The sequence below is a fragment of the Maylandia zebra genome, linkage group LG20 (genome assembly GCF_041146795.1).
Source record: "Maylandia zebra isolate NMK-2024a linkage group LG20, Mzebra_GT3a, whole genome shotgun sequence".
NCBI lineage: Eukaryota > Metazoa > Chordata > Actinopteri > Cichliformes > Cichlidae > Maylandia > Maylandia zebra.
The window spans coordinates 36,670,315-36,693,753 of NC_135186.1; positions in this window are offsets into that span (position 1 = coordinate 36,670,315).

The window sequence follows — 23,439 nt, forward strand, 5'->3', positions numbered from 1 at the left end:
GAACGTCTTAAAGACATAAAGACCTGGATGGCCGCTAACTTTCTGCTTCTTAATTCAGATCAAACTGAGGTTATTGTACTCGGCCCTGAAAATCTTAGAAATATGGTATCTAACCAGATTCTTACTCTGGATGGCATTACCTTGGCCTCCAGTAACGCGGTGAGGAACCTTGGAGTCATTTTTGACCAGGACATGTCCTTCAACGCACATATTAAACAAATATGTAAGACTGCTTTCTTCCATTTGCGCAACATCTCTAAAATTAGAAATATCCTGTCTCAGAGTGACGCTGAAAAACTAGTTCATGCATTTATTACTTCCAGGCTGGACGACTGTAATTCATTATTATCAGGATGTCCAAAAAACTCACTGAAAAGCCTTCAGCTGATCCAAAATGCTGCAGCAAGAGTCCTGACAGGGACTAGAAAGAGAGAGCAGATTTCTCCTGTATTGGCTTCCCTTCATTGGCTTCCTGTTAAATCCAGAATTGAATTCAAAATCCTGCTCCTCACATACAAGGTCTTAAATAATCAGGCCCCATCTTATCTTAATGACCTTGTAGTACCATATCACCCTATTAGAGCGCTCCGCTCTCGCTCTGCAGGCCTACTTGTTGTTCCTAGAGTATTTAAAAGTAGAATGGGAGGCAGAGCCTTCAGTTTTCAGGCCCCTCTTCTGTGGAACCAGCTTCCAGTTTGGATTCGGGAGACAGACACTATCTCTACTTTTAAGATTAGGCTTAAAACTTTCCTTTTTTCTAAATCATATAGTTAGGGCTGGACCAGGTGACCCTGAATCCTCCCTTAGTTATGCTGCAATAGATGTAGGCTGCCGGGGGATTCCCATGATGCATTGAGTTTTTCCTTTCCAGTCACCTTTCTCACTCACTATGTATTAATAGACCTCTCTGCATTGAATCATATCTGTTATTAACCTCTGTCTCTCTTCCACAGCATGTCTTTATCTTTATCCTGTCTTCCTTCTCTCACCCCAACCGGTCGCAGCAGATGGCCGCCCCTCCCTGAGCCTGGTTCTGCCGGAGGTTTCTTCCTGTTAAAAGGGAGTTTTTCCTTCCCACTGTCGCCAAAGTGCTTGCTCATAGGGGGTCATATGATTGTTGGGTTTTTCTCTGTATCTATGAAGCGCCTTGAGGCGACTTTTGTTGTGATTTGGCGCTATATAAATAAAATTGAATTGAATTGAATTGAATTGAAATGGAAATGGAGGAGGAAACGTAGGTGGAAATGAGAACGGAGGAGGAAATGGAAATGGAGGAGGAAACGTAGGTGGAGATGAGAACGGAGGAGGAAATGGAAATGGAGGAGGAAACGTAGGTGGAAATGAGAACGGAGGAGGAAATGGAAATGGAGGATGAAACGTAGGTGGAAATGAGAACGGAGGAGGAAATGGAAATGGAGGAGGAAACGTAGGTGGAAATGAGAACGGAGGAGGAAATGGAAATGGAGGAGGAAATGGTGAAGAGGGTGGAAATGAGCATAAATGGATAGAATGTTTTGATGTTGCTGCACAAATGGTTAAAAACTCAAACAAACCAAAACTTTCCAAGTAAAAAAGAAAGGAGAAAAATGGTAGTATGGATCCACAGTGAGATCTGAAACAGCAGCAGAAGTGACTGACTGTCAACATCTTTTACAGCACAGTGCTGAAATTGCCTTGAACGGCAATTTACAGTCATTTAAAAATCATAAAAACTCCACAAACTAATTCCACATGATTATTGTTGTATTTTATATTTAAGTCTTTTTCTTATAAATGACTGTCCAACATTCAACTTATAGTTACATTAAAGTTGTTAAATGTGTAAGAGATTATTTAGTGACTTTATATTTGTTTTCTTTTGTATGGGATGGATTTGGACAAATATAATATATAACAGGTTCTCTTGTTCCTGCATGGTGCTGCCCTTAATGTTTGCAGGTAACTGCCATTTTGTGGCATTGATGTAAAAAGCCAGTTTGAGTCTAAGGCTACATCCACATGTACACGGATATTTTTGAAAACAGAGATTTTCCGTTTTCTTTTTTTTTTTTTTTTAATCCTGTCTAAATGCTGCCAGGAACATGCCAAAGCAACAGGTGGCGATATATTCCTAACCGTGTAGAAATGTAATGTCGGTTGACGCATGCACTCTATATATTTCTTTAACACACATATATACAATTGTCACAAGAGCAGTAAGCCAGATGCAAAGCAGAACACCTTTTACTGTTATACAAGAAAATCCTTAGTACATCATTAATGTCAAAGTTTTTTACAGTGAATATGGTCGTGTTCTTGTGAGAAGTCATTATTCTAGAAGACCTTTTTCTGAACAAACATGTTGACTCGTGACCTCCAATAAAAGAAATAAAAGCTTGGGAGTCCCTGTAGCAGCTTCAGCAACTAAGTCCAATAAATTATCTACATTTGGGATTTTTCTGCTTTGGAATTTTAGGATCTGTGCTGTGAAAAAAGCTTTAATATTTAAATCTGATCACTTTTTAATACTTGCTGTTTGACTCTTTCACCTTTATGAGGTAATCACCAACATTTGTATGCTGCCTGCTCCATTCATGTCTCTGTATTTTTTGTGACTATTTTTTTTGTTTGTGTCACTATTTAGTCATTTACATGTCTTGCTTGATTGATGTAATTTATTTATCATTTATTTCTCTTTGATTTTTTCCCCTTAAATTGCGATTTTGTGTTTCTGTCTTCTCTTTTCTTTGTTGTTGATGTGTTTGCCTTTCTGTTTTCTTCATTTCTTTGTGGTCACTTTGTAGATAGGGCACTGAAAATTAAAAAAAAAATCAAATAATAAGTAAGTGGGGATGGGGATCAGTGTGAAATTCATCTAGTCTTAAGGTCTCTTTTAATTTAAAAAGAATATTAAACAATTAATATGAAACCTTTTTTATTATCTCAAGAACTTTAGTTGAGCTGCTTATTTTAAAATAAGTGAATTCAGATGCATGAAATCAGATGATTGTTTCTCAAAATAATATTTATCTGTTTAAATAACAATAAATAACAGATTGTCAGATCAATTGAAATGACAGGGCAAAGAAATTGTTGAGCTCTTCTTTTAGTATGTGGCTGTTGTCAGGGGTTTGGGGTCCCTGGCCTTTGCAGCTGGTGAATAATCATTTGGATGTTATTAAAAAGAGTACCTTAAACTGCAGCATTCAGGCTTCTATTTTTCTCTTGTTTTTCTCTTGCTTCACTCTGGCGTCTCCTGCTGGATTAAGGCTAAATCCAACCGTGCCTTTTCAATTGCGGCTCCGATGCTCTGGAATAACCTTCCCCTCCAAATTAGACAAGCATCATCAGTGCAGGTCTTTAAGTCCAGATTGAAAATCTATTTTTATTCCCTGGCTTTTAACTCTGTAGGAAACTGACACCTTCTTATTTATTTTATTGTATGTAATGATTTTATGGTATTTTTAATTTGGTTGTTGTTTTGATCTGTGTTGTTCAGCACTTTGGTCTGCCTGGTGTGTTTGTAAAGTGCTATACAAATAAACGATGATGATGATGATAAAAGTGTAGGTGTATTTTCCTCACCAACCAGGAAACTTTGCTTCTTTTTATTTATTTATTTATTTATTTATTTATTTATTTAATGTTTTGGGCTAAATCAACAAACAAATAGTAGGTTCTTCTTACTCCAGGTTTTGGAGCAGCATGTGTTCCCATCTACACATTAACCCACCTATTTCCATAAATAATGGCAAACAACATTCTATGTGTGATCCAGTGGCCTTGCTGCTGTCCTCACTTTTGTCCATTGAAACATTTAGCACATGATAAAATGGAACAATGTGGCAAAAGAGGCACAGAATTGATCAGCTAAAATCCGATATAAAGCAAAAAACATTCCTTGCAAACACCAGTTGGCCTCCTTATTTAAAAGACTGTTAAAAGAAGAGCTGGTGTCTAATAATAACAAACATGCTTCTGTTTTTCAGAATCAGAATACTTAAATGATCCCTGTGTTGTCTTCGTAGCGCTTGTTAAAAATAACACAGCATCCACTTATGCCTTGCGAACTACTGCTCCAAACATTTTATTAACACCATTCTTATGTCACACCGCAGACCAGTCTTCTTTTATGTGCTCCCCTGGAGGCGTTCATGAGCTTTCTTAAATACACTGCCCCCTGCTGGAAAACCCTATCATTACATGAACATCTACATAACAACACATCCCCTTTTCTCTGAATTATATACAACATAGGTCTTATAAACTAACAGTGTTGGTCAAGTTACTTGAAAAAAGTAATCAGTAACTAATTACCGATTACTCCCCCCAAAAAGTAATCCCGTTACTTTACTGATCACTTATTTTCAGAAGTAATTAATTACTTAGTTACTTTTTAAAAACACGATTTACAACCTGAATAGGTGATAAAGCGATAGATCTTTCAGCCCAACTTTTTCTACATAATCCATCATACAAAATGTAATCAAATGGAAAAGTCTCTTTTTAAAACTTGTTTTATTAGTTTTAACCTTTTAACTTTATGCATCAAGCAAAAATTTAATTATATGCAACATTCTCTGACTGGAAGAAATTTGTTTAACATTTAAACCTATTTTCTGCACATTCCAGCACATAAAATATATATTTTTTGTGTTTACACTCACTCTTTCAAATAGATGCAAGTAAAACACAGCAGAAAATAAATAACATCAAAGACTCAGCGGTCCTGTTGCTCAATTTTCACCTGTAAAGCAGGAGTGGCATAGGCGGAGGTTTACCCTGGTGCAGGTGTGCCGCGGTCAGTGGAAGAATCCGCGAGTTTCTCTGTGAGTTTCCCATCACGTCGTAGCTACTCGGTGCTTGTTGGAAGTTTAGGGGGTTTTTTCGCTGTAAAAAGAAGTTTTCTTCCCACGCACAACGGACGCTAATGTTTTTGTCACTTTTTATGGAATCAAACTCAAAGTAAGGTCAGTACTTCCACGCTTTAAACGCTGCACGCTCATACTCTCTCCCACAATCGATATATGATCCATTGTTGATCTGCACACAGCTGTTGTCACGAGCGGCGCACTCACTTACGTCACTGTCATGAGACATTCTCTCAAAAAAATCATGGTTTTAGTAACGCAGTAACGCAGCGTTCCTACGGGAAAGTAACGGTAATCTAATTACCGTTTTTGCAATAGTAATCCCTTACTTTACTCGTTACCTGAAAAAAGTAATCAGATTACAGTAACGCGTTACTGCCCATCTCTGTAAACTAACATATACGCATAATTTTTTTTTTCATTAATATTTTTTCAGTTTTTTTAAACACCATCAGAATATAAGATAAAACAAGTCCAGTTCACTAGTTTTACATATTAAGCCTAACTGGTCTTTTGGCCTTACGCTCTGACCTCCTCAATACAGGTTCTGAAACAACTTCATTTTCTCTACATTTTTACGTCCATTTGATGGTTTCAAATCAGACACTTTCTCTGCATGTGACACATCAACATTTTCCTCTTCCTCACCACATTGTTCCTCCTGAAATGTCTCTTTAGTCTTCAGTAAGTTGTGACGGTTCCTTCTGAACACATGACCTTCTTCAGTTCTTACGTCATATGATCTCGGACCTGCTTCCAGAAGAACAATGGCTTTCCTGCTCCATGCATTCTGATCTTGGATTCTCACTACATGCCTGTGGATGATGAGGACTCGATGTAACATGTTTAAAGCCATATTCTCTTGCAAAATTCTGCCATTCTTTGCAATTATTGCAAGGACCATTGTCACTAATGACAGTGAAGACCATCTTTTCCATGCCTGGAAAAGATGGTCTTCACTGTCTCTCGCCCTCCTTTTAAACTTTCCTATTCCCAGGTGTCCCTCATGTATTCTTTGAAGTATCACTTGTCTCAGACTATGTGGTATCACAATCCTATTGCCTCTCAACAGCAGTCCATTTACCACGCTAAGCTCTGATCTAACATGATAATACTTTGAACAGGACCCTTTGGGCCAGTCTCCTTGGATATTTCCCATCACCGTTTGCAGCTCCCTGTCTGCAGCCGTCTCCTCACATACTTGTTTTATTTTTGCATCAGACACTGACGGAGACTGACAGAGAATCATGTTAACATGATCATCTACTTCTTTCTCAGTGGAGCTTGCGTGACACACCTGTGATGCTCGCATCTGCTAAAGCTAAATGCTTGCCTGGTGTGTATATCAAGTCAAAGCTGTACGTCTGCAGTTTCATCATGAGACGTTGAATCCTCGGCGACATCTCATTCAGATTTTTCTTAATGATTGACACAAGAGGACGATGATCTGTCTCAACTGTAAAGGTAGGAAGACCATAAACAGAACAGTGAAAAATATCAAGTCCATATGCCAGCCCAAGACATTCTTCAGGGGCAACAGAGCCCTTAATAGGCCATGGCCGCTACCCCGGGGAACTCCACGATGCCCCAAGCCTGTCCCTACCCCCACACCAATCACAACAGCGAAGGTGGGACCAAACTATGACCCCCCACTAGGTGATGGAGCTAATCAAAGGAGCCCAGAGCAATTGATCTGATGTGGTGGCAGGGGCTGTTTCAAGACTAATGTAATCTAATAGGTAATTTCTATATTGGTTAGTATTAGGATTATTTTTATTTTTCCAGTGCATGTTGTCTTGACTGTTTTCTTGGCTATGCATAGGGCAGTGAAAACCATATGGGCTATTTTCTTTTCTGTAGTGACATTATCTAAGCTTCCCAACAAACACACTAAAGGGGAAGTTGGAATGTGACATTTCAGACACTTTGATAGGTCTTCACATATCTCGCGCCCAAACTTCTGAACTGGTGGACAGAACCAAAGAGCGTGGATATAATTGTCCGGTGAATTGGTCTGACAGTGTGAGCAGTTGTTGGTAGACGTAAAGCCCATCTTGAACATCTGATGACCTGTATAGTGCACTCTATGTAATATTTTGTATTGAATTAATTGAAGACTGGGATTTCTAATTAGATGAAAGGTTTTTAAGCAAATCTGATAACTGTTAACTGATAAATCCGCTTCTGTCATGGAGCGCTGTGTGGCAGGCAGGATGAGGACCCAAAAATGCAAAACTCACAGACTCAGGGGATGAACTCAAAATTACAGCTTTAATGCTGGAGAGGCAGATCGTAGGACATACAAAACTAAACTGGGAATAACAAACTAAACACTCGCAGAGAGACACAGGGAGATCCACACAGCATGAGGGAGAACGCAATACAGAACTGAGGGAGACGCAGACATAAATACACCGAGGGTTAACGAGGGAAGTGGGAGCACATGGGGAACACAGGTGACACTGATAACCTTAATGAGACAGGGCGGGGTGAACATAACATGACGTATACAGGTGCGGGAGTCCCAAAGTAAAACAGGAAGTACTACAGAGGTTCAAACAGGAGGAGAGAGAGCACGGGGAGAACACAGACATAACAGGCTGGGGAAAACATAGAATAAAACACAAGGAGAGACGAGGGCTCACACATACACAGGGGCACACAGGAGGTAACCAAATAAGGATCATCATAACTAAATAATCCTAGGAACCAAGGCATGACTAGGGAATGAAATACAAAACATACAAAAACTGAGAATACTGGGCCCACATGGCCCGGGACCATGACAGCTTCCCATTTTGCAATAGGAAGTGATATTGATTCATCTGTTTTAGAAAGCATTCTGTATATTTTGGATAGTAATAGTTAGTAATAGTTAGAAATTGAACCACACTTGGTGGTGTTTGTAGTTCAACTTGACCCGGTTTAAATTTATTTTTTACTATGGATTTAATTTGTTGATATTGATATTCTAAAAATCTTTTCCTGTTGATCCCATATTGTGTAACTAGTTTGTCAAATGAAATAAATTCTGTTCCTTCCAGTATAGGTTCTAAATATTTGATTCCTTTACCACTCCAATCTAAAAAGTTTATCATATTACTGTTTTGTAATATGTCAGGGTTGTTCCAGATAGGTGTACGTTTGCATGGGATTAATGAAGACGCCGTCAATTTTAGAAACTCCCACCATGCTGTCAGAGAAGAGCTGATGTTGAAACTTTTAAAGCATTCATGTCGTTGGATGTTTGAGCTGATAAATGGTAGATCTGAAATCTTTAGATTATTGCAAAGTGCTTGTTATACATCTTGCCAAGGTTCATCTAAGAGGGTATGTTTTAGCCATCCTGAGATAAACTGAAGCCTGTTGGCTAAGAAGTAGTGCTGAAAGTTAGGCAGTTCTAGTCCTCCTTTATCCTTGGTCTTTTGTACTGTTTTTAAGCTTATACGTGGGGGTTTATTTTCCCAAAGGAATTTGGACATATATGAATCTAGAGATCTGAACCAATCTTGTGGCGGTTTAGTTGGGATCATTGAGAATAAATCATTTATTTTTGGTAAGACCATCGTTTTTATAGCGGCAACCCTTCCCATAAGTGACATGGGTAGACATTTCCACCTAGCCAGATCACCTTCTACCTTCTTTAACAGTGGGATATGGTTTAATTTAGTCAGATCTGCAAGCTTGGGAGAAACATTAATACCTAAATATTTTATATTTCCCGATTGCAGTGGTGTAGAAGAGGAATTATGGAGGGAGCAATTAATCTCTGTAATCTGATATTCTTGCAAAAGAGTTTATCAATTCAAACACCCCAGATATTGTTCTGTGAATTTTGGAGAAAGAATAACACATCATCCGCATAAAGGCTGATTTTATGTTCCACGTTCTTGCATTTTATGCCCTTATTTACTGAATTCTGTCTAAATGCTGCTGCTAGTGGTTCAATAAAAATTGGAAACAGTGAAGGGGAGAGTGGGCATCCCTGCCTGGTGCCCTTCAGGAGACAGAAGCTGGAGGATGTTTGGTCATTTGTTTTGACACAAGCTGTTAGGGAATTATATAATATTTTTAACCAGTTAATGAAAGAGGATCAAAAACCAAATTTGTGTAAAGTTGTAAATAGAAATTTCCAGTTAACTCTGTCACAGCCCGAAGAGGAGACATGGGCCCATCCTCCCGCAGGCCCACCACCCGCAGGAGGCGCCATAGGGGTCGGGTGCATTGTGTGCCGGGTGGCGGCCAGGAGCGGAGGCCCTGGCGGACTGACCCCCGGCTGCCAAGACTGGCAATAGGGACATGGAATGTCACCTCTCTGGTGGGGAAGGAGCCTGAGTTAGTTAGTGCGTGAGGTTGAGAGGTACCGGCTAGATATAGTCGGGCTCACCTCTACACATGGCTTGGGCTCTGGAACCAGTCTCCTGGAGAGGGGCTGGACTCTGTCTCAGTCTGGAGTTGCCCTTGGTGAGAGGCGGCGGGCTGGGGTGGGTATCCTAATATCCCCTCGGCTTGCTGCCGGTACGTTGGGGTTTTTCCCAGAGGACGAGAGGGTTTGTTCCCTGCGCCTTAGGGTCGGGGAACGGGTCCTGACTGTCATCTGCGCTTATGCGCCGAGTGGTAGTTCAGAGTACCCAGCCTTCTTAGAGTCCCTGGGGGGGATGCTGGAGGGTGCTCCACCTGGAGACTCTGTTGTCCTGCTGGGAGACTTCAATGCTCACGTGGGTAACGACAGCGAGACCTGGAGGGGCGTGATTGGGAGGAACGGCCTCCCTGATCTGAACCCGAGCGGTGCTCTGTTATTGGACTTCTGTGCTAATCACAGTTTGGCCATAACGAACACCCTGTTCGAACATAAGAGTGTCCATAAGTGCACGTGGCACCAGGACGCTCTAGGCCGTAGGTCGATGATCGATTTTGTAATCGTATCAGCAGACCTGCGACCATATGTTCTGGACACTCGGGTAAAGAGAGGGGCTGAGCTGTCAACTGATCACCACCTGGTGGTGAGTTGGATCAGGTGGCGGGGGAAGACGCTGGACAGACCTGGTGCACCTAAACGCGTAGTGAGGGTGTGCTGGGAACGTCTAGCAGAGGCCCCAGTCCGCGAGATCTTCAACGCACACCTCCGGCAGAGCTTCAACAGCATTCCGAGGGAGACTGGGGACATTGAGTCCGAATGGACCATGTTCAGCGTCTCCATTGCCGAAGCTGCTGCATTGAGCTGCGGCCGCAAGGTGGTTGGTGCCTGCCGTGGTGGTAATCCCCGAACCAAATGGTGGACACCAGAGGTGAAGGGAGCCACTAGGCTGAAGAAGGAGTCCTATCGGGCTTGGTTAGCCTGTGGGACTCCGGAGGCAGCCGACAGGTATCGACAGGCCAAGCGGAATGCGGCTCGGGCAGTGGCTGAAGCAAAAACTCGGGTGTGGGAGGAGTTCGGAGAGGCCATGGAAAAAGACTTTCGAACTGCCTTGAAGAGATTCTGGCAAACCGTCAGACGTCTCAGGAGGGGAAAGCGGTGATCTACCTGCACTGTGTATAGTGCTGGCGGAGCGCTGCTGACGTCGACTGAGAAAATTGTCAGGCGGTGGAAGGAATACTTTGAGGACCTCCTTAATCCCACTGACACGTCTTCCGAGGAGGAAGCAGAGTCTGGGGATGAGGGGAATGACCCGCCAATTTCCGGGGGCGAGGTCACTGAGGCAGTTAAACAACTCCTTGGTGGCAGAGCCCCTGGTGTTGATGAGGTCCGCCCCGAGTTCCTGAAGGCTCTGGACATTGTAGGGCTGTCCTGGTTGACACGCCTCTGCAATGTTGCGTGGAGATCAGGGGCAGTACCTGTGGACTGGCAGACCGGGGTGGTGGTCCCCATCTTTAAGAAAGGGGACCGGAGGGTGTGTTCCAACTACAGGGGGATCACACTCCTCAGCCTCCCTGGGAAAGTCTATGCCAGGGTGCTGGAAAGGAGAGTTCGCCCGTTAGTCGAACCTCGGATACAGGAGGAACAATGCGGTTTTCGTCCTGGTCGCGGAACACTGGACCAGCTCTTTATCCTCTCCAGGATACTTGAGGGTGCATGGGAGTTTGCCCAACCAGTCTACATGTGTTGGACTTGGAGAAGGCATTCGACCGTGTCCCTCGGGGTGTCCTGTGGGAGGTGTTGCGGGAATATGGGGTGTCTGGCCCATTGCTACGGGCCATTCGATCCCTATACAACCGTTGCAAGAGCTTGGTTCGCATTGCCGGCAATAAGTCGGACTCGTTCCTGGTGGGTGATGGGCTCCACCAGGGCTGCCCTTTGTCTCCGGTTCTGTTCATAATTTTTATGGACAGGATTTCTAGGCGCAGCCAAGTGGCGGAGGGCTTTCGCTTTGGTGGCCTCAGAATCTCATCTCTGATTTTTGCAGATGATGAGGTTCTGTTGGCTTCATCGGGTGAGGGCCTCCAGCTCGCACTGGAACGGTTCGCGGCCGAGTGTGAAGCAGCGGGAATGAGGTTCAGCACCTCCAAATCTGAGGCCATGGTTCTCAGCCGGAAAAGGGTGGAGTGCCCACTCCGGGTCGGGGATGAGTTCCTGCCCCAAGTGGAGGAGTTCAAGTATCTCGGGGTCTTGTTCGCGAGTGATGGGAGAAGGGAGCCGGAGATCGACAGACGGATTGGGGCTGCAGCTGCAGTAATGCGGACGCTGCACCGGTCCGTCGTGGTGAAGAGGGAGCTGAGTGTAAAAGCGAAGCTCTCAATTTACCGGTCGATCTACGTCCCTACCCTCACCTATGGCCACGAGCTGTGGGTAGTGACCGAAAGAACGAGATCGCGGATACAAGCGGCAGAAATGAGCTTCCTCCGAAGGGTGGCTGGCCTCTCCCTTAGAGATAGGGTGAGAAGTTCGGCCATCCGGGAGGGGCTCAGAGTAGAGCAGCTGCTGCTCCACATCGAAAGGAGCCAGCTGAGGTGGTTCGGGCATCTGACAAGGATGCCCCCTGGGCGCCTCCTGGGTGAGGTGTTCCAGGCATGTCCCACCGGGAGGAGGCCCCGGGGCAGACCCAGGACACGCTGGAGAGATTATATCTCTCGGCTGGCCTGGGAACGCCTTGGTATTCCCCCGGATAAGCTGGAGGAGGTGGCTGGGGAGAGGGAGGTCTGGGCCTCTTTGCTTAGGCTGCTGCCCCCGCGACCCGGCCCCGGACAAAGCGGATGAGGATGGATGGATGGATGGATGCTGTCTAGATTAACGTGATGGTGTTGTGTTTAGTATGTTGCTCTGTTTTGGGGTTTTTTTTGCTTGTTTTCTCTTCTTTTTCTCTCAACAGGTGATCCAGGAGATTTTTTTTCTCTTCTTTCTCTTTTAAGTGCCCTTTCTCACTGTCCCTCTTCCCTTCTGTTTTTTCTGTTTTTCTTTTCCTTCATCTTTCTTTCTCCCTTTCCTATCCCTCAGCCATGTCTGTCCCATCTGTAACAACTGAAAATAAAATAACATAAATAATAACAATAAAGGTAGATCAAATGGACCAAAACGGGAAGGCCGTGATGATCTATTTGGCAAAGTAAATCCATTGGGTATCCTTGTTGGTCTTCAGACAACAATTCTGATGGCTAAAGAAGCAAATGGGACAGGCAAAAAAAAAAAAGAATTTTGTTTTTTTATCAATTATCTCATTTAATTCTAGTTTTGTTTTGCGTATTTTATTAAATGTTTCCTGATCTTGGTAGGATGCATAGGCTTCTTCTAGGGATGTGATGTTTTTTTCTAATTCCTGAATATTTTTGTTTTCTTTTTTCTTTTTATGTGATGAGAAAGAAATTATTTTACCTCTCATCACAGGTTTCCCTGCTTCCCATAGAACAGAAGCTGATGTTCCGGGAGTGTCGTTGAAGTCTAAATATGAAGTCCACTCTTTTTAAAAAATATTTAATAAAGTCTTCATCTTTAAGTATTAAATCTCCAGTTTTTACTTGGCGTAGTATTATTCTTGTGCATTAGTGTTAAAGATACAGGACCATGATCGCTGACAGCTCTAGGGTGAATCTCAGTGTCTGAAATGTCGTTCAGCAGTGAGCTGCTGACCAAAAAATAATCCAGACGAGAGTAGGAGTGATGGACATGTGAGAAAAAAGTATATTCCTTACTGGTGGGGTGAAGGGAGCGCCATGCATCGCAAAGACCAAAGTCGCTCATATACTGTTTGATTATATTTGTGGACTGCCAATTACGCTGAGTTCCCGCTGTATTGAGCCTATCCATTTCTTCATTTAGTCCAAGGTTGAGGTCGCCTCCAAGAACAAATGTGCCATCTAAGTGTTCAGAGAGTGCACTGAAAAAACCGTGAAAGAATGAGGGATCATCAACATTTGGACCATATACACTTGTAATACATAGCTTTTTATCAAGTATAGATAGTTTAATGATTAAGAATCTGCCCTCTGGATCTATAACTGTATCGAGTACTGTGAAATTAATATTTTTATGTATTAAAATTGCTGCTCCCCTTTGTCTAGAATTATAACAAGCTGAGAACACATTAGGAAACTCAGGTGTTTTAAGTTCATTCGAACCTCTAAGAGGTCTGTGGGTCTCTTGTAATAGGACAACATCTGCCTGTAGTTTTTTGAGTTGGTTAAATATTTTTAACCTCTTTTTTCTGGAGCCAGCTCCATTTATATTCCATGTAATGAACCTCAGTGTACCCATAGATGTCTGTTTATAACTAGGGATTATGCTCTGTGTGTCGCTTAGACACGTCACTTGTTCGTAAATAAAGAGAAGGAGAGAGAGAAAAAATGTGTGGCGAGATGCTCCCTGAGTCTGACTGTGTGTGCATATTTACTAATATGAGTACACTTGGCTTAAGTGTGTGTATCCTATAGGTCTGTGTGCGCTGTCTGACTGATGTAAATGTGCTGCCGTTGAGCGCATGACTGTGCGTGATCGTGCGGTGCGTATGTGTCAAAATAAAGGATGTTGTTTGTGGATGAGTGTCGAAGCAGGTGATCGAAGCAGTGAAAGAAAAGAAAGAAAGAAACCAAGGACAAAGGTGAGCAGCATAAAAACAAGAGGGGGAAAAGAGAGAAGAAAAAACGAGAAGAAAAAAACAGAAACATTCCAATCAAACTATTGACGGAGAGTGACGGTGTTAATTCTGCTATGACATCACACTTTAGATGCAATTTTTATACCAGTAAGTTAAACAGATGTTAATGCAAGTTAGTGTGAGTGGATGGGGAAAGGGTGTAGCTGATTCTTATCTGGTGTGAAGTTAATACAGCCACAGAGTGATGTTGGGGTCGCGGTGGAGCTGTCCGTCCACGTACAGCCGGTCCACAACGCGGGAGCCCTTCTGGATGAAGCCGCATCGGATTGGGAAGAGGACCCTGCGTCGTTCCAGGATCTCTTTGGGGAACTGGTCGTTCACGCTGAAGTCCGTTCCTTTTAATTCCCTGCCGCAGCTTTTCACCTGTTCCTTTTGTTTGAAGTGGCCGAATTTGGCCACAATAGGACGTGGTGTCCCGGCCGCTGCCCCACATGGGGCTGATGCGATGCACAGGCGATGTTTTTCACCGTGTCCTCTGGCAGCTTCAGGTGGGTTTTGATGAAGCTTTTCACCGTAGTCTCCATGTCTTCTCCAGCGGCTTCTGGAATACCAGAAAATACAAGATTATCACGCATGCCATGAGCTTGTAGATCAATAACTGTCTCTTTTTTTTTTCTTTTTTTTTTTCTCTATTTAGCTGGGTAACATTGTCTGTGAGACATTTCACCGACTCCCTTAGCGTGGCATTTTCAGCAGCGACTGTTTCCACCTGCTGCTGGCTGAACTCCAGGGATTCTCTCAAGCATTTAAATTCCTGGTAAAGAATCTCCACCAAGGACAGCCTTGCATCTAAACTGGACAATCGTTTGTCGATTGACTCCAGTATGTCGGCAATGTCTTTACCGGCTAGCGATGTTGTGCCGGGGGAATCTGCCGGGCGACATCTTTTCGATGACGGCGTCTCAAATTTGGCCGGGGAAGATGCACTCTTAGCCTTCTTCATTACGAGATCCTGGAAGCACTGATCAATGTGTCAGGGTCCTGGGTCTGAGTGACCCTGGACCCTGAGCAGTTATGGACTTGTCTTGTATTGCATGTATATTTGGTGTTGCTGTCCCTCTTCTCCCTGTTTGCGGATGTGTGTATGTGTTTCTGCCTGGTGGGTGTGGCTCTGCTGGCGGACTGGCCACACCCGAAGCTCCTGCCACACACCTGCTGTTGATCAGGGCTCGTGGGTCAGCTATTTAGGAGAGTGTTGAAGCTCCCACCGGCGCGGGATCATTATGTTAGACTCCCAAGTCAGTGTGTGTGTTTAGGAAGTGCAGACCGTGTGTGTGTGCCCGCGGGGGTCAGTGTTTAACGGCCACCTCTATTGTTTTCCTACAGGAGGAACGTGGAGAGGAAGGGCAGCATGCACAGGGTATGCAGAAACACTACAGCGGAGAGTACGAACACGGACGTCTGAGTGGGAGACACTCACGGGAGCAACAGGGATGAATGGTGCATTTATTGTTAACTTCACTTTAAATAAATCTGTCTTTATTCAGAGCTCCGCGCCTGGGTCCTCCTCTCCCTGTTTTTTTCCCGGTTTGCCGGGAAAATAACTCAAATTGTTAGAAATATTCCAGTGTTAGAAAATCAGCACTGCTCAGTGTTAGCCATTGTTAATCTTCAAAACTGACTAGGTTACTTTTAAACATATAACACTGTCAAAAGTGTTAATTTAACACTCAACAGTGTTGTATTTAACACTCAGAGGTGTGGACCCATATAGACACTCTCCAGTGTTAAATGATTTTGCTGTGCAGCAATGTGGATTGTTAACACTAAAAACAATCAGTAAGCAAAGACAACACGGATCTGTTCATTATCCAGCCAGATATACTTAGGACCAGCTGCAGATGTGTGTCATATCACCACGTTTGAATTTGTTTCCTGCACAATACATTTGTGATTGTCATTGTTATCTTTTCTGTACCGTAAACCATGCAACCACATGAAACACAATTGTGTATCCATTTACATCTCATCATATACATGAAGTTTTAGACATCACAACTCCTTTTGTTTATGTTATTACACAACAAAAATATGTACTTCACACATAGATTACATAGAAATATGTCATTAGTGTGCTCACAACACACCTTGTTAGAAAAGTCTGCCTATTTCTTTACTGTCATTCTGTATATTTCAATTGTGCAACTGGAGTCACTTGAGGCAATCAAGTGGTGTTTGCTAGGAACACTGGTAGCCAATATAGGTAATTAAGCAGCACAGCTGGAGAGAATTGATAGTTATATGCAGTCTATATAAGCATAGTGAGTACAACCAACATGTGTGGGTTTTGTGAGGCGATAGCAGTTAGTGAATTTACAGCAGTTAGACAGTAATTAGAAGGCAACTATAGCCAGTGTGGTTGAGAAGAGCTTGTGAGGGAGTGGACTTCTGAAAGTGAGTGACTGAGGTGTGTTAGTTGGTTTGTGGGGTGTGTCTTTGAGTCTGTGTGTTTGTGGTACAGTGGAGTAGGTGGATAGGTGGACAGGTATACAGTGGGGCAAAAAAGTATTTAGTCAGCCACCGATTGTGCAAGTTCCCCCACTTAAAATGATGACAGAGGTCAGTAATTTGCACCAGAGGTACACTTCAACTGTGAGAGACAGAATGTGAAAATAAAAATCCATGAATCCACATGGTAGGATTTGTAAAGAATTTATTTGTAAATTAGGGTGGAAAATAAGTATTTGGTCAATAACAAAAATACAACTCAATACTTTGTAACATAACCTTTGTTGGCAATAACAGAGGTCAAACGTTTACTATAGGTCTTTACCAGGTTTGCACACACAGTAGCTGGTATTTTGGCCCATTCCTCCATGCAGATCTTCTCGAGAGCAGTGATGTTTTGGGGCTGTCGCCGAGCAACACGGACTTTCAACTCCCGCCACAGATTTTCTATGGGGTTGAGGTCTGGAGACTGGCTAGGCCACTCCAGGACTTTCAAATGCTTCTTACGGAGCCACTCCTTTGTTGCCCGGGCGGTGTGTTTTGGATCATTGTCATGTTGGAAGACCCAGCCTCGTTTCATCTTCAAAGTTCTCACTGATGGAAGGAGGTTTTGGCTCAAAATCTCACGATACATGGCCCCATTCATTCTGTCCTTAACACGGATCAGTCGTCCTGTCCCCTTGGCAGAAAAACAGCCCCATAGCATGATGTTTCCACCCCCATGCTTCACAGTAGGTATGGTGTTCTTGGGATGCAACTCAGTATTCTTCTTCCTCCAAACACGACGAGTTGAGTTTATACCACAAAGTTCTACTTTGGTTTCATCTGACCACATGACATTCTCCCAATCCTCTGCTGTATCATCCATGTGCTCTCTGGCAAACTTCAGACGGGCCTGGACATGCACTGGCTTCAGCAGCGGAACACGTCTGGCACTGCGGGATTTGATTCCCTGCCGTTGTAGTGTGTTACTGATGGTGACCTTTGTTACTTTGGTCCCAGCTCTCTGCAGGTCATTCACCAGGTCCCCCCGTGTGGTTCTGGGATCTTTGCTCACCGTTCTCATGATCATTTTGACCCCACGGGATGAGATCTTGCGTGGAGCCCCAGATCGAGGGAGATTATCAGTGGTCTTGTATGTCTTCCATTTTCTGATGATTGCTCCCACAGTTGATTTTTTCACACCAAGCTGCTTGCCTATTGTAGATTCACTCTTCCCAGTCTGGTGCAGGTCTACAATACTTTTCCTGGTGTCCTTCGAAAGCTCTTTGGTCTTGGCCATGGCGGCGTTTGGAGTCTGACTGTTTGAGGCTGTGGACAGGTGTCTTTTATACAGATGATGAGTTCAAACAGGTGCCATTCATACAGGTAACGAGTGGGGGACAGAAAAGCTTCTTACAGAAGACGTTACAGGTCTGTGAGAGCCAGAGATTTTCCTTGTTTGAGGTGACCAAATACTTATTTTCCACCCTGATTTATGAATAAATTCTTTACAAATCCTAACATGTGGATTCATGGATTTTGTTTTCACATTCTGTCTCTCACAGTTGAAGTGTACCTCTGGTGCAAATTACTGACCTCTGTCATCATTTTAAGTGGGGGAACATGCACAATCGGTGGCTGACTAAATACTTTTTTGCCCCACTGTAGGTGAAGGAAATGGATCCCAAAATTGTGAGGAAGCTTCTGGAGTTCAAACTCCACAATCACTATCCTGAAGGATCAACCAGCAGGGAAAGATATACAATCAAGAGAAGAGCTGAGACCTTCGGGATAAATGGTGAGTACAATGGATAATGTCATGTAAACCATCAGAGTGTAGTATTGTGCTGTAATGTGACCATTTCTTTTTTTTTCTGTTTGTTCTTGTCTTGCCTTACATGCTTAATGTAGATGGAGACCTGTATTATGTATGCAGGCAGAAGAAGAACAAAACTGAGAACCTGGCGAAAGTGGTCTGCTCTGCCAAAGAGGCAAATGACATTTTTGAGGAATTTCATTCCAGCCACTTTGGTGGACACTGTGGATAGGAGAAGACCCACAGTGCTATTATGGCACGCTATTACTGGCCTGGCATGGAGGGGGACATTAAAGAATGGGTGAGCACATTTTGTCTGAAGGGGCCTCAAACTCATTTTGAAAACCCTACCCCCCCCCCTTTTTTTTTTTTTGTTTGTTTTTCTGTTGTTTGTTTTTGTCTTTTGTTTGTACTTTGTTGCTCCTGACTAACCCATATTACCTACAGCTCTAAGGCATTTTGCTGATTATTAGCATGTAATGTTACTTAATTTGGCAATAGGTTGCTCAGTGCCCACAATGCCAGTATAAGAGGGCAATATTAAGGAAAAGAAAGGATACATTCCAATCGAGGTACAGTAACACAGACAGAATATTTGATACTGTCCAAATACATCAAATGTAACATGTTCCTTTTCCCCCCCTCACAGGTCACAGAGCCCTTTGAGCTCATTAAAATGGATCTTGTGGGAAAACTGACCTTAACGGATGATGGTAATCAGTATATTTGTGTAATGGTTGACTATTTCACCAAATGGGCAGAGGCCTACCCACTGAAAAACAAAACTGCAGATGAGGTCACTAGTTGTATTCTGGATTTTTTCTACAAACTTGGTGCACCTAAAAGACTGCTAACAGACAAGGGCTCAGAGTTCTGCAACAAGGTAAGGTATTAATAGCTCAAGCAGATATGTAATGTAAGCTTGGATGACTAATGTGATCACCTTTTCAAGGTCAACTATGGCTTGTGTAAAACCCTGGGCATCCAAAGAAGCCTCTGCTCACCATACCATCCCCAAACCAATGGCTTGGTGGAGAGATTAAATGGCATAAATCCAGAGGTACAATACTGTCATTTATATTTTGTGCTGTAACTATGTCACAACGCTGGCTATTTAGTATATTGTTCTTATGCATTCACATTCCAGATCCCTCAATAAACTGGTGAGTGATGAGCCCAAGAACTGGGACACATTTCTGAAGTCCACCATGTTTGGACTGAGGGCAAAAAAGCAGCTGACGACAAAATACAGCCCATATTTCCTCATGTTCGGCAGAGAGGCAAGGTATCCATCAGAGATCCCAAAGGAATACAAGGTAAAATGGTGTAATTTACAAGAGAGAAAATGTCTCAATCCTAATCCAGTTACTCAGTCATTCTATTTTGGCAGATTACAGAAGACATGGTCACTAAAATCATTTCAAATGAAGACGTGTGTGAGGGTCTACAATCCAAGGAGGTGGTATACGCTTGTTAATTTGGGTTGAACCCAGGACTGTATAGGTGTTGGCTGAATAGCAGTGGTGTTCACCTTGGGGTGTCAATCAGAACACACAGGACGCACAGATAAAGGTTGTACCGTCTTTACTGCGATTCCTTAGCTTAACAGCCCAGTACAGCATCACAGTAATGCAACCACAGGCTTACAGAGTGGTGAGGGGTGTGGGTGTGGTCTGTGAACAGAACATATACAGAATACTGAATGTAATAAACATCTAAGTCATGAATTATGATTCATCAGCTCTCTTCGAATCTCACCAGAACTACAAATGGGAATTCCTATATGAACATCTACATGCACAAGTTTCATACACTACTCCCAAACCCTTACAGTACATGACACTGACTGCCAATACACCCAACAACAATATATCACAAAACATCAAATGGGTTTAGCTTACAGCTAGCAAGTATGTAGCATAACAAGTAGCATTAGTAGCATGAACTAGCCACATAGCGAACAGGTCGATACACATTGTACTTCTACAGCCACTAAATGTCTAAATGGCATAAAAGACTAAAACTGTCCTTTCCAGGCAGGGCTCCACAACTACTCACAATTCTTTAGTGACGCACACGACTCACACCGTGTGTAGACATCCCCTGCTGAGTCAGTCTGCCAGGTGGGTTTTGCTCCGTGTTAGCTCAAAAACTCTGATCACTGGAACATGTGCTCAATAGTGTAGCTGTGCTCTCTCGCCACAAGGGGGCTCCCCCACACAGCCTTTCCAACACAGCCTTCCCATACCATGGAAAGGCTGTTTATACAGACGAGGGCTCCCCCACCTGGTCATCCTCATCCTTGATCGCCGCAAGCACAATCAGACGTCCTATAGGCCGTGTGTATGTTTTGTCACGTATCTAGACCTCTGCTGTTTGGGTGTGGCCATCAGAACCAGTAAGGATCTTCGTCACTCTCCCAATCTGCCATGATGCTCTGGGTAGCTGTGGATCCACCAGCAGAACAACCGCTCCCTCTGTTATGTCCTCCATGGGTCTCTGCCACTTCATGAGAGTTTGGAGAATAGGCAAATAGTGTCTGATGAAAGATGCCCAGAATCTGTCCACCAGGATTTGCGAATGTCTCCATCTTCGGCTCCCTAGCGCTTCTTCTTCGGGATACACTACCTGAAGTAGGGAGCTGTCAGGCTGCCCCATGAGCAAGTAGTTAGGGGTCACTGGATCGATGTCAGCCACATCCGCAGAAACATAACCTAGGGGTTTGGCATTCAGGATACCCTCGATTTCTGTAAGAACGGTCCTGAGTACTTCCTCACTCACTGTTTGAGAGCCAACAAAGGTGTATAAGGCGTTTTACTAAGTAAAGCTTACTTAAGATGACTGTTAGGACAACTTATTCATTGCAAGTATGCAGTATTAAGAATAACTTGATATTTCTGACCGTACAATACTAATTGTTTACCTACTGACAAACATTTCAAGTTCAACTAAATGAAAAAAAACAATTTGTGGTAAAAATAATTAACTACACTTTTTGTAATGATGTTAAAATCAGCCCAACTTTTATTTTCAAACACAACATAAGTTGTGTATGTTTGGACTGAGGGGGGGGGGGGGGGCAAGTACAGGCCATTTCACTGCAGGGCAACCTGCATGTAAATGGCCTGTATTTGTATACCGCTTTACTAGTCCCTAAAGACCCTAAAGAGTATGAACGTGCAGCGTTTAGAGCGTGGAAGTACTGACCTTACTTTGAGTTTGATTCCATACAAAGTGACAAAAACATTAGTGTCTGCTGTGCGTGGGAAGAAAACGTCTTTTTACAGCGAAAAAAACCGCTGCGGCACACCTGCACCAGGGTAACCCTCCGCCTACCCCACTCCTGCTTTACAGGTGAAAATAGAGCAACAGGACCGCTGAGTCTTTGACTTTATTTATTTTCTGCTGTGTTTTACTTGCATCTATTTGAAAGACTGAGTGTAAACACAAAAAATATTTTATTTTATGAGCTGGAATGTGCAGAAAATAGGTTTAAATGTTAAACTAATTTCTTCCAGTCAGAGAATGTTGCATATAATTACATTTTTGCTTGATGCATAAAGTTAAAATATTAAAACTAATAAAAATGTTTTAAAAAGAGACTTTTCCATTTGATTACATTTTGTATGATGGATTATGTAGAAAAAGTAGAATTGGGCTGAAAGATCTATCACTTTATCACCTATTCAGGTTGTAAATCGTGTTTTTAAAAAGTAACTAAGTAATTAATTACTTTTGAAAATAAGTAATCAGTAAAGTAACGGGATTACTTTTTTGGGGAAGTAATCGGTAATTAGTTACTGATTACTTTTTTCAAGTAACTTGACCAACACTGCTTATCAGTACATATCCATATTTATAGCAATAAAAAGAAAGCTGATACTTGTGAGACTTCATCAGAGGTGTGAGCATCACAGCACATGCCTTTGTGCCTTTATTATCCATTGATTAAAGATCCCTGATCAATGGCCATGAGTGCCATTCAGAGAAATTTGGTTGAATGGCTGCAATCATAGCATTGTAACATAGCGAAAGATGTACCCTTAGGTCCCCTCAGGGAAACCAAATAACCTCTGGCGAAGCGGATGGCACAACACAGAAGAGCTACCTCATCAGGCGGGCGATCGTGGCTCAAGAGTTGGGAGTTCGCCTTGTAATCAGAAGGTTGCCGGTTCGAGTCCCGGCTTGGACAGTCTCGGTCGTTGTGTCCTTGGGCAAGACACTTCACCCGTTGCCTACTGGTGGTGGTCAGAGGGCCCGGTGGCGCCAGTGTCCGGCAGCCTCGCCTCTGTAAGTGCGCCCCAGGGTGGCTGTGGCTACAATGTAGCTGCCATCACCAGTGTGTGAATGTGTGAATGACTGGATATGTAAAGCGCTTTGGGGTCCTTAGGGACTAGAAAAGCGCTATATAAATACAGACCATTTACCATCAGGCCAGTGGACACTCTTTCAACGATGAGGATGTAACATCCTGGACAGGGAGGAACGCTGGTTTGAGTCAAGGAGGCCATTTATGTGAAAAGGGAAAGACCATCTCTGAACTGATTGCAGCCATTCCCCAACTCTCTGTGAATGGTACTCATGGCCATTTATCAATGGTCTTGATCAATGATCTTTCATTAATGGTCTTTGATCAGTGGTTATTGATCAATGGTCATGACAATTTGCATATTAATCATTAAGGAGCTGACCTCACAGCCCATTGTTCATTCAGTGGTGCTAGTTTCAGTTATTGTGCAAATGTTTATAAGATTGGGGAAACCTGCAGTCAGCTGAGACTGAAGAAGTTACTTATACATGGCGCAGATTTTTGGGGGGTTTAAAAGCCACAGAGACGCAGTGTTTAGAAAAAAATGCGTCTCAACTATCCCGATACTCCTGCCCCAAAAGGGATCGCTAAGGGTTTTGTTTAGTCAGCAGTTGTCCTTCTCTCCTGGATCGGCTGGAGCTTTCTTTAGGTGCCTTTCCAGCTTTGACAACAGTCCAGCTGGGATAACCACATTTACTCAGGGCTATGATGCCACAGTTATGCTTCACAGTACGAGAAACACACATGGAGAATTAGACTAAGACACACAACTTGCCATGGGAAGACAATAGCATATACAGCAGACAAAGCCAAGAGACAGAGAGCGAGGGGGGAACAACAGTGGCTGACACAAACAAAGAAAACAAACATGAGACTGAGGACTGAGTAAGTTAGACAATAACTAAGAACTAGAACTTAAGTTACAAAACTCAGAGGCAGCGAACATCA